This window comes from Nyctereutes procyonoides, unplaced genomic scaffold (assembly GCF_905146905.1).
Source record: "Nyctereutes procyonoides isolate TBG_1078 unplaced genomic scaffold, NYPRO_anot_genome, whole genome shotgun sequence".
Lineage (NCBI taxonomy): Eukaryota > Metazoa > Chordata > Mammalia > Carnivora > Canidae > Nyctereutes > Nyctereutes procyonoides.
Window position 1 is genome coordinate 34,417,501 of NW_026575125.1, and position 12,858 is coordinate 34,430,358.

At 46.8% G+C, this 12,858-nt stretch overlaps 1 long non-coding RNA gene across 1 annotated transcript in view; it reads right to left on the reverse strand.

Moving 5' to 3' along the window:
* Nucleotides 1-1,043, reverse strand: part of LOC129518468 (uncharacterized) — a 1,932-nt gene extending 889 nt beyond the window's left edge. The window contains exon 1 of the long non-coding RNA XR_008666203.1: nt 807-1,043. This is a non-coding gene — a long non-coding RNA (uncharacterized LOC129518468). The remainder of the gene's footprint in view (nt 1-806) is intronic.
* Nucleotides 1,044-12,858: the final 11,815 nt, after the last annotated feature.

Here is a 12,858-nt window from a genome sequence, read left to right on the forward strand (position 1 = left end):
CCACCTTGTGGTGTCGCTTGGAGGATTAAATGAGGTCATGTCCACACAGAGAGTTGTCTAGTAATGGCCATGGTCATGTCCAGAAGGCCACACAAGACAGACCTCTTCTGTCATGTGTGAACATTGGCTCATCAGACCCCCAAGCAGTGAGCAGACGCCTTTCTTGTTCACCTTCTGACTCAGAATTTAACTTAAAAAGTCCCCATGGATGCCCTGGCATCATTGAAGCCCCAGTCCACTCTTGTAGCTTTCCTGCCACCACTCCTACTGTTCTTGCAACTGTTTTTATGCTCTTATTGGCTCTATACCAGCTCTTCTGCCGGATTCCAAAAAACCATATTCATTAGGGCTCCCAGCATAGCTCCAGCTCTTGGTCAGGTTCATTGTTCTGTCCTCCTTTGGCTCCACTTCTGTGTTTGACTTGGAATTTCTTTTTTCTTTTTTCTTTTTTTTTTTTTTTTTTGGTCTTCTTCCAACCTTCCAGTGGTCCCCATAACATCTCAAGCCATGACTCCCCACCTCTGTTTTCTCTACAGCACTATTGCTCTAAGGGTCCTCTGGGCACCCTCTTGCCATAAGAGCACTTGAGGTCCCTGGCCCCACTCCCAGATGACCCAATCAGAATCTCGAAGGCAGAGCCCCGGGTTGGGGTTGGAGTCCATCTCAGCCCTTGAGGACGTGCATGGCTCTGAAGCCTGAGAACCACTGCTACAAGCATTCTGAAGTCTGAGCAGCCCACTCTCCATGGCCCCCATACTGAGAGAACTGACTCACCTCCCAAGTTCCCATCCCGCTCCCTCACTCACCGACAGCTTCTCCTTCCTGGTTTGAATTAACTCACGAGTAGAGTAGCAATCCTTCCTGTCACTGTTCAGTCTTATGGGAGGTGAAACTGTCAGCAAGGCAAGCCAGGAGTTTGTTCAGATGCTCTGCTCTCAGCTGGCGGGGACTCTGAGCGGCCATCCAGCTGCTGGTGCCCCCATTGGTAGGTGTCTCGCCTTTGGGCCTGTTGTGTGGTCTCAGGTCAGGAACCCATCATCGACGTCCCCCATCTGGTTTGGCAGCCTGTAATATGCTCCTACAACAATATGACTTCTGTTCCCCTTGCCTTTGATCCCCGCCCACATGGTTTCCAGCACTGCCTCACCCTCAGTCCCGTGGATTTCTATGTGGGTAGAAATCTTTTTATCATATGCCGATGCCCCGCCTCTCCTTCATAATGGTTTCTTTCTAACAAGGTAAACTTTCCCCAGGTCCGCCCCACTGACAGTTCAGCTTCCCTCGTGCTTTAAGTGACCTGGCACACCGAACTGAACTAGTATTTTAGCCCAGAAGTGGGCTCCGAAGCAAGGATTCCTGGGCAAGTAGCGTATTTAGGAGGTGATTCCAAGATGTGCCAGTAGTGGAGGGGAGAAGTGCAACCAGGAAGTGGCCACTCCAGGATGCCTCATCAAGCAAGTTACCACTGTGGGTAACTGGAACTCAGTCTTGCTGGAGAATAGTCTAGAAGACAAGCCTTGGAATTATCCCACCAAAAGGGGCAAAGAAATCAGGGACTTTCCATACTAACTTTAACCTGTTGTGGGGCATTCACGGGTTTAGCCACTGGTGGCCAGCAGCCCGGCAGAGTCCACGCCAGAGAAGCCCCCGGACACACAGATGTGGGCACTGGCTGTTGGAAATGCAGCCAGTATGCACCGAAACAGTAAAGACTATGGGCAGGGCACGGCCAGCATCTGCTTTAACTAGGCCACGAGCCTTCCGGCTGAAGGAAACACTCAGCTGTGTCAGAGGCACCAAAAACTTGAACCAAGAGACGCCGCAACTCTACGGAGTCCTTAGTGTGATTGTTTGGATTAAGATGGGTCCCACACAACTGGGCTGGAGCAGACTTTTTCAGTTATATGCACACTGATGAGTCAACTGAAAGGTCTACCTGCAAGGGTATGGAGGAGAATAGAGAAGACAAGCGGGGAAAAGAAGAAATTAGAGAACATGAGCTGCCCCCCACCCCCCGCAACAAGGAAAAAAAAGCGACTGGCTAACTTGGACTCTATCAGCTTGTTGGCAATGCCAGCCTCCAAACCACTGTTTGTGGTCCCATAAGATGCCCTGCAATTCTTTATTAAAGATCTCCTTAGGGGCGCCTGGGTGGTGCAGTCGGAGAAGTGTCGACTCCTGGTTTGGGCTCGGGTCATGATCTCAGGGTCCTGGTCTAGAGCCTTGAGTGGCACGCCGTGCTCAGCAGGGATTCCACTTGAGATTCTCTCTCTCCCTCTGCTCCCTCCCCCACCCCCTCTAAAATCAATAAATAAATCTTTAAAAAAGAAGATCTCTTTAACTGAGCCAACATAATTAGACGTATGCTCTGCCCAATGAAAAAGCTTTGACCAAGGCTACCTATGTGGTCTTCTGCCAACATCTCAAATTTATTTTGTTTGGGCTCATGCTTTGTATACGGGTGCATGGATTTCTAAAGCAGTAGGACTGTTCCTAAAGCTCTTCATTTCCTTTTGACTCAGATCAACAGATTTCACTGCAAATGTACTTCTCTGTCCTTATGAGAAGCATTGCCTCCGTACCTCCATCCCACCGTGACAGCCTGCAAGAAGGGTTCAGGTACCAATTCAGAGGGAGGATGCATTTTCCCCCTACATCCTCAAGCAATGCTCTGGACGCCAGCTGGGTGTCCTACAATTTAATTCTGATACTCTCTCCATGGAGAGAGTGACAGATTCTACAGGGTAAGGACTCAGTCCTACAAGACTGTTCCATCCCACATACACACACACTTCAGATGCCAGCTGGAAGTCCAGGTTGTTACCTGGGCTTCTGACAAACTGGCCATGAATCAGAGGTTCCCACTACCTCCTCCTTAGGTTCGATTAATTTGTTAGAGTGGCTCACAGAACTCAGAGAAACATTTTACTTACTATATCACTGGTTTATCATAAAAGGATGTAATTCAGGAAGCTCCAGATGGAAGAGATGTACAGGGCGAGGTCTGGGGAAAGGATGAGGAGCTTTCCTGACCTCTCCAGGCCTGTCACTCTGCCCCCATCTTCATGTACTCACCAACCTGGAAGCTCTCCCAACCCAGTCTTTTTGGGTTTTTATGGAGGCTTCATTAAATAAGCGTGATTGATGAAATCATTGGCCATTGGGGATTGAGTCAGCCCCCAGCCCCTTTCCCCTCCCCAGAAATCAGGGGGTAGAACTGAAAGTTCAAACCCTCTATTCATGACTGGTTTCCCTGGCAGCAGCCCCCAGCCTTAGGTTACTTCCCAATAGTCACCCCGTTAACATAAACCCAGCAGTGGGGGAAAGGGGTTTGTTATGAATAACAAGACACCCATTCACTTTTATGGCTCTGAAGCATTTTCAGGAACCCAGGACAAGAGACCAAATATGACAAAAGGTGTTCCTTTTGCCAAGGGTTTTAGGAGCTATAAGCCAGGAACCGTGGATGAAGACCAAATATATATGAGAAATATATTTTGGGGGCTCCTGATGGCTCAGACAGCTATGCATCTGCCTTCAGCTCACATATGATCTCAGGGTCCTGGGACCGAGCCCTGAGTTGCACTCCCTGCTCTGTAGGGAGTCTGTTTCTCCCTCTGCCTCTCCCTCTCCCTCTGTGATCTCTCTCTTTCTCTCTCTCTCTCTCTCTCTCTCTTTCTCTCCTGGGTCATTCTAAGTATCAAAATGCATCTCTTATAAATCACAATATCCAAAGCACCTTAAGCCAAAATACTCATCACACAATGTATCTATCGTATGTGAGAAATCCACTACCAACCCTCATCCTGGAATGTTCTCCACAGCCTAAACTGAGGATCAGTTTCCTACTGCCTCTCTGCAGGGAGTGTGTTCTAGGCAGGCTGGTGGCATGATCTTTAGATGCCATTTGGTCATGTGATTAACCAGACCCCAGGAGAACTGGAGAGGGCCATCGGAGCTCAGAGTCCGTTTCCCACAGGCTCCGTAGTGTATTGCTTTGATGGGTCCTGGGACTCAAGAGCAAAGGTGACACTGAAGCCCATGGTCTGGCTTCTCGGGCCCTTGGCAGCCACATGCCTGCCTGAACAGCAACTAATGCCAACAATCGGGGGCCTCATTTTCTTAAAGATCTTCATCTCCCATTTCAGACATCTTGAACCTCAGGTCTCAATTCAGACTGTGTTCACTGGATCTAGGAGCCCTCGATGAAGGCAGATTTTCGTGGTGTTTTATTTTTCCAATTTGCAAATGTGGTGCTATGGTAACACAAGGTCTTTTATTTGGCCAGAAATTCTGCTTTAGCAGCGTTTAATTAATGCATTACCTTAGGAGTTTCAAATATTTCTTGGAAGTAGGTGGGAAATTAATACAAAACTAAATAAATAAGCATTTTCTTTCTTTAAAGCCAGTCTTTTTGACATGCAGCAAATGCTTACCAGATTAAAAACTCAATTCACCGGCGCCTACGCTGATGAAAATCCTAAAGTAATGGGATGTATTTTGGACACTGAGCTCTTAAGAAAAAAAAAAGTACAAATGAAACAAAGAACACAGGTCCTTGAGCCAGGCTGGTACTCTTGAACCATTTGGTGATGGGCTTAATTTTTTAGATTTTAGCAGTGTTTTAATTATAACATTAACAAATAATCATGATAACAAATAATCCTGATAATCAAGCCTGATACAAACAATAAATTAAAGTTCTTCCTACCCCTACCCCACCTCTAGTCCAAGGCCCAGAGATATCCTTATTAACTGTTTCTTCAGTGCTCTTCTAGAATTTTCCATGGACATACAAATCTATATACAGCATAAACTTAATTAATCTAATACAGTCATACTTAGCATACTATTCTAACATTTGCATTTTAAGCATAATTATATGTAGATTAGCCTTTTTAAAAAAGCAATAAGGTACATCCTGGGCTCGGTATAAATTCAGCCTCTGTCTTTTAAATCTATAGTTCTGTATGGAAAAAATTAATATTCAGTCTATAACCCCCAGAATTACAAAATGCCAATTCACCAAACATTCAGTTATGTTTAGCATCCTGTAGCAGTTAGCTTTTTCTGCGTAACAAATTACCCTATAACTCAAGAGCTTAAAACAGTAGCTGTTCATTTAGCTTAAGAATCAGTGGGCTAGGGGGATCCCTGGGTGGCTCAGCAGTTTAGCACCACCTTCGGCCCAGGGCCTGATCCTGGAGACCTGGGATCAAGTCCCACATCTGGCTCCCTGCGTGGAGCCTGCTTCTCCCTCTGCTTCTCTCTCTCTCTCTCTCTCTCTCTCTCTCTCATTCTCTCTCTCTCTCTTTCTCTGTGTCTCTCATGAATAAAATAAAATCTTAAAAAAAAAGAATCAGTGGGCTAGCACTTGGTGCTGTGCATGGCTGGGTAGTTCTGCTGATCTCAGGTAGGCTCACTCACTCATCTGCGGTCAGCTGCCAGGACAGCCGAGGTCACAGGGGTGACTCGAGGCCATGGGTCTCCCATCAGCCAGCAGGCTATTCCAGGGCTTACTTACATGGTGGTGGTAGCAGGGCCCCCCTGAGAGCATGAGAGGTGAGCCCCAGCACATAAGCATTTTATGAGCTTCTGCTGTGTCACGTTTGCTAAGATCCCACTGGTCAAAGCAAATCATACAATCAAGGTCAGAGTTGAGAGGCAGAGAAAGGATCTCTACCTCTTGAAGGGAGGGGAAGAATTGGTAGTGCTTTTTGCAATCTACATATATATTGGGAGGGGGAGGACCTCATTTTATTTTATTTTTATTTTTTTTGGGGGAGGGGAGGACCTCATTTTTAAAAAAAAATTCAACTTAGCCAAAATCTTACCCTCACCCTAGATCTTTTTTAATTCTCCAAGTGTTGTATGAAAAGTAGAAACAAGAATGCAATGCGTTTTACAGAGCTGGTCCAACATGGCACCAGAGTTGCAGCCCTGAACTGTGCTCAAGTTTACGCTAGCAATCCTGAGTGGTATACATATCAGAAGCAGGAAAGGCAGCAATGCACCAGTCTTCTAGAAGATTCTTCCAGATGATGTCCACAGAGAAAGGAAGTTACAATAAACACACAGAGGCTATGTAGAAACAGCACCCACAAGCCACTTTCTTTTGAGGTTTGGTCACTTGGTTGATAATCAGAAGAGAAAGCCATCGTGATAGTATAATATCACAATAATAATAACGGAATTTTTTTTCCTACATTTTTCCTCTTGTCTCTACAAGCCTTTGGTGCATGATGGCAGTAACATTCATGGTGTGTGTGTGTGTGTGTGTGTGTGTGTGTGTGTGTGTGTGTGTGGTAAGAATACAGCTGAAACAAAGAAGCCATTAGAGTTCCAGCACAGACTTTTAGAAAACTCAGAGCAGAGGCCAAAGTTGGAAAGGCAGAGCTTTCAGTGACAAGCACAGAGCTCTCAAGAGAGAGCAAAGGTGTCTGTGTGCCAAGAGAATAAGAACCTAAGGGGCCTGAAACAGACACCAGATCTCCAACCAGCAGAGCAGGAAGGAAAGCCTGTTCCGGCCTCAAAGTAGATCAAGGTTAAGCCAGCTGGCCAGAGGAGAAACTTGGAAGGAAGGAGATTCACACTTAGATACTGGTGAGCCCGCCATCCAAAGGGCACCCCTAGCTCCCCCCTCGTCCCAGCTAAGCCTGGCTGATGATCCCTGGGACCAGCATAAGAGGAATGAGTGCCAAAGGAAAGGATAGACAAGCTTGGCTGAAACCCTGAGCAGAGGAGCCTTTCAGAGCACCCCTAAATGGAGCCAAGACAATGCCCGGGGGCTGCAGTGCATGTATGGGTCGTGTGTCTTGGGGCTTGAAATGAGAATGATCTCAGACACTCCCAGCTCAGCTGGGCCCAGAGTGGTTGAGAGGCAGTCAGGAAGGCATGGAGAGCTTCCCCTGCCAGACAGACAGCAGGTGCAGAAAGAATACAGGTGTTTTCCATGCACAGGTGGTGGGGTGGGTGCTTACGATCAAATACACATGGGGCCCCACCCTCGCCAATAACCGGGGCGAGACAGAAACCAGCCTCCTACCAGAGGCCTCACTCCCATGCCAGGACAAACGGTCAGCCCACCAGAGCTTGGAAGCCCTGGAAGTTGGGGGCAGCGGCTGAACAAACTGAGTTCTTAACAATCTCTGAGTGACTCTGTTTATGTGGAGGTCTAGGTCAAGTTTTCTGCAATTTGGTCAAATGGAGTGCCAGGCCAATTTCAGTTCAATTTCATAGAAATAAAAACTGTTATACACTTAAACTTGGTGATCGTGAAATTTATACTAAAATCACCCCATTCCCTAATCCCCTATTCACTGTTAGACATTGGAGAGGGACCATTTGCTAAGCCCTGGGGGATAAATAGGTATTTACCAACTGCAATTGTGATTATAAGCAATGGAAAGAAAAGTCATTCTGATTACTAACATGTTGGGCATGTTTGGCCAATTGCCTCAAGAAGAACACCCATGCAGACAACATCCTTGTACTCTAGGCAGAATCCTGCATCTCCTAACTGGGCTAATAACCCCCCAGCAGGACCCTGGAAACCAGGTGGCCAGAGCAGAGCAGTGACTCACAGCGGGGCAGGGAAAGAGGAACACTGCCGCAGAGCTCCACATGCCCATAAATCCGAGTGTAACCCGTATGTTGGTTGAGGAGAGATATCTGCAGTTCTCAATCATTTACATCATGGCTGCCTTCCCAGCATGCACAGGGACAGTCGGGAGCCAACTTTTTCACGGCACCGTTGGCTCTCTTTTGTACATCACAGCCAGATTTACTTCGTCTCCTGTCCCTCTGTATTAGTTAGAAGGATCAGGATTGGGTTTACTTTAAGAGAAATTCAACATAATACATGGATAATTTTTTTTAATTTCATGTTAACATAAAAGAAATCCTTAATAGTCATTACATGAGTGGTGTAGAACTCCACATGGTCAGGGACTCTGGTTATTTCTATTTGATGACGTTGCCTTGAATGGCTTCCAATGTCACTTCAGGACCAAAGATGTGCATCCGATTTCCCGGAAGTTACTTAAACCCTATTGGCTAAAACATGGTCACGTGGCCACAGCTAGCTGCGAGGGAAGCTGGGAAATGCAATCTTTATTCTGGGAGACCTGCCTACCCTGCTGAAAATCATAGGTACTACAGCTGAGGAAGGAGAAGAGAACAGATGCTGGGGACAAGCAGTCTTTGTCATACTCCCCAAGGTAAGGCAGCCCTAAGGGGCACCACTAAGGAGCCATTATAACTCTGCAAGTTTTTGAAAACCAGTGCCCATAGGTAAAATTCCAGTATCATTATCCTAGTACCCAAGATCTCTCATAACATGAAACCAATTTACCTTTCTGGTCTCATCTCCAATGGCCCCACTCATACGCAAGAGCCTTCCATGCGTATCTGAAGATTCTGTATCCACCAATATACCCACTCACTCCCTTCATGGAATCTAGCTCATCCTGCTCCCTCAGACTGAGATGGTATCTCCTCTCTAAATCCTACCTGACCTTTATGTGATCATAACAGGCATTCCACAAAGTCTCTTCGCATCCCTGAGACAAGATAGAGAAAGGAGGCCAGATGACAATGAAATCAGATGAATTTCTACTATTTAGAATACCTATCCCAAGGAAAACGGAACCGCAGACCACTGGCCATCCAGAGGGCAGTTTCTGGCAGCGAGACATAGGGCTTTATCTACCTTCGATAAGTCAATTCATTGACACCAATAAGGCCCCTGGTGATACCATGATGAAACGTGTAGATATGAGACCTGAAAGTAATGGAGGTATGGATTCCATCTTACTTAAAATATTTTGGGGCCCAATTCTGTCAAGATAAAAATTTAATAAGAATACACATACTGCCCTGCATTGGGGAGTCTAAAAGGTCAGTGGCACAGGTCCAGAGCTCAGCAAGCATATGTAAAAACATTTTCAGTTTCTACTTGACAGCGAGTTCAGGGTAAGTTATCTGTGGCTACCTGAAAAGGTTATTAAATCTTAACTTGAACTGGTAGAAACATGGTGTCCAGAAAAAGAGAGGGAATAATCTAGCTCTGCTTTGATATGACCAGATCAAATCTACAGTAGGCTGTATCAACAGTACCAATTCTTCAGCCATCCCTTTGTCCTTGCTCTTTGCAGTGTCACTTTATAAAGGTCCTGCCACAAAGGCACCAGAGTTCCCCTCCTCTCTTGGTTTTAGGTTTGGTCATGTGATGTGTTCTATTAAGTGGGTGGTCAGGACCAAGGGTTTGAAAAACAGTCGTATGATTGGGCTTGTTCTCTTATGCATCTGCCATCCCCATGAGAGGATGGGCAGCCCACTGGTCCCAGCAGAGGATGAGACACACGTGAATGTCCCAGCCAAGCCTGGCCTAGATCAGCTGACCCCAGAAATGTAAGCAAGTCTGGTCAAGATCAACAAGATGGCCCAGGGAAGCCTGGCCTAGATGAGCTGTATCCCAGCCAATGCAGAGAATCGTGAGCTGATTGTTGCACCCTGCTGGCATCTTTGTGGCTGGCTGTTCTGCAACACTAGCTAACCGGAACAGGAACTGTATGCTCGTCTGAGCCATGCCTGGTAAAGGACATTGGCAAACTAGAATGCATCCACAGGAGGGCAGTGGGAACCATGAAGGGTCACAAGGCTGCAGGATATAAGGAACGGTTGATGACACTGATATTATATATGATGAAAAGAGGAGACTTGTGAAGAATACGAACATGGTCACCAAACAGCTGAAAAGCTATCCTATAAAAGATTAACTTTTACAAGAATTGGATTTTAAAAGAGCTGGATTAGCTTTTCATAACACTTAAGAGTCCAAAGACCTGTTGAGAGAAAAGGAGATCCGGCCATTAAATCTGTCTAGCATGAGAATAAGTTTTCAGAAGTTATGAGTTCCTCTTCGATAGAGATACTCAAGTTGAGGCAATAGCATCCCTTGGCAGGTTTATTGTGGAGGACAGCAGACAATCGAAAGACTTCGAGGGTCCTTCCAACCTTGCAATGCTTTGAGAGACTGCCACCTGGCCCTGAGAACCATTGTCTCACTTCTGGTCTTACTAAAGTGTTCATGCTCTCATCACCCTCCCTGCTGGTCCCTGGCATCCTTTCTCTGCCACCTAGCCCCTCAACCTTGGATGATCTCAGTTCCTCTCACCAGCCACCCTCCCTACCACCACACCTGATGTTTATGTTCTCGGTTTCAATGATGACAACAGAGTGCTCCTCACCACACTGGGGTACACTTAGGGAGGAAGCCCCTGTGGCTTTTCCCAGGGCTGGATTCACACCAGAGAGGACCCCCATCTTATGCGAGCCCCCTCCCATCATCACCCTTAGTCAACCAGAACCCTCAGGTAGGCCTCCCTTCCTCAATCAAAACCTGGCTGAGAATGACTTTCTAATAGTAGTGATTTACAAGTTAGCAAGAATTCAAGCCCAAGTCTTTGGGGAGCACCTGGGTTTGAAGCACCATCTCTTGCCATAGGCCGAAACACGGTCAACCTCATGTCTTGTTCAAGGCATTTCCAATGGCCTCGTAGTTTTCCTTTGGAGCCGGCCTCGCTTGGGTTCCTCCAGCCTCTGTCTTTATGTTCATAAATGAGGATTTAGGGCATCCCTGGTGGCGCAGCGGTTTAGTGCCACCTACAGCCTGGGGCGTGATCCTGGAGACCCGGGATCGAGTCCCACATCGGGCTCCCTGCATGGTGCCTGCTTCTCCCTCTGCCTGTGTCTCTGCGTCTCTCTCTAACTGTGTCTCTATGAATAAATAAATAAAATCTTTTTTTAAAAAGTGAGGATTTAAATAACTAGTACCCTCCATGGGTAAGACAGTGCCTCTGACACCAACACTCAGAGACAGCTGAAAACAGAGAGCATTAGTCAACAATTTGATATTTCCAAGTAATCCCAGCTAGAGAGTGAACGGTCAGTCAAAATAATCTTCAGGCTGTGTCTTTTCAAAGGTCATTTTTAAAAAATGTACTAACAATGGGATAGAGTCAAGGTGGAGAGGCAGGCCTACTGCCCCAAATTAGCAGCATGGTTCCTGTCAAGCATATTTCTATGAGAAGCAGAACCCAGTGGTCATGGGCAAGTCTGGCCTCAGCTTGTCACAACACTATTGATTGACTGCTCATAATATTGCAGGTGATTTAAAGAGTTCCCCACCACCTTGTTTGTTTAATGTCACCTCCATATGAGAATGTCAGCCTCTGACATGTTTGACTTCTCCACAGGACAAATGCCAAGCCACGTGCAGTGGTCCCACCAACACAGATTATTCCTTATATTTCTTAACCACGATGGTGACAACAATTTCTAAAGGCTTCTCCAAGAGAAGCACCAACCAAATCCTTGGCCTTCTCTTGATCGGTGGCATAACATGATTCTGGCATCAGGCTGAGAAAGCCCATCCTGTTGGCTTCCCCAACTAGACTGTCCACAATCTGCCCCTTACACTCGGTGGTACTTGGGGGCTGCTGCTCTGTGAGGGAGAGGGGTGGGAGACCCGGGGTGGGGGCAGGGACCAGGCGCAGAGTCGAGCCCAGACTGTCTGGGGCCAGAGGCCAAACTTGGCCAGCCCTAGACAAACACAGGCTGGAGATAAAAGGGAGAAAGCGGAGAAACACAGCCAGAGCCAGCAGAGACAACAGCAATGGAGAATAAACAGCATAGTGGACCGGAGAGCAAGTTTGTGCTGCAGGGAGAGGGGGATGCAAAGAGGAGGGGAGGCAGGGAGGGAGGCCCAGGAACCCGGGCTGTGGAGGGAGGAAGAGAAAAACATGGAAACAGGGAAGCGTCGGGGAGTCAGAAAGGGAGATGAGGGGAGGCCAGGGGAAGACTGTGAGGGAGAAACTGGAGGAGGAGAAGGAAGGGGAAGGGAGAGGTGGGGGCAGTGAGGTGCAGCGGCCAGCACAGAGGGTGGCATGAGCAGTTGGGGGCCCAGTGAATGCCAGCCCTAGACACGATTGATTTATTTTTGAAGAAAAAAAAATTCCAACCTAGTCTGGTGTGTTGTTGAAATATAATAAGTTTTTGGCACTTTTAGAGCAGATGTAAGAAGAAATTAAGTTCAGATTTCAATTCAAGCTACAGTGGACTCTTGAACAACATGGATTTGAACCGTGTGGGGCCACATCTATGTGGATTTTTTTTTTCAGCGAAAACACTACAGTACTGTAAATGCATTTTCTCTTCCTTATGGTTTTCTTAACAACATTTTCTTTTCTCTAGCTTCCTTTATTGTAAGAATACAATATATGATACATAGAGCACACAAAAATATGTTCGTTGACTGTTTATGTTCTTAGCAAGGCTTCTGGTCGGCTGTAGGCTATTAGTAGTTAAGTTTGGGGGGAATCCAAAGTTATACATGGATTTTCCATTGCACAGAGCACCTAAGCCCCCCCATTATTCAAGGGTTAACTGTATTTTTTTAAGCATAATCTGTTCAAACTCTGATGTTTAAACAAAGTGTCTTGGTATGTGCCTAGTGGTTATCACCTGGGAGTGGAATTTGCTCCGCAGCAGACATTAGCCATGTCTGGAGACATTTGTGGTTGTCACAACTTGGGGGGTGGGGTGTTGGGGTGCTACCAGTATCAGTGAGGTAGAGGCCAAGATGCTGCTAAACAATCTGTAATTCACAGGACAGTTCCCACAACAAAAGTGTATCTGACCCTCAGTGGCAGCCGTGTTGAGGTTGAGAATCAACCTACAGCATTAGCATCAGCTGGGACCTAGTTAGAATGGCAGATTTGTGCCCCCCCCCCCGCCCTGCCCCAGACCCACTGAATCAGATGCTCTGGGGCTGAGGCCCAGCACTCTTTGCTTTCA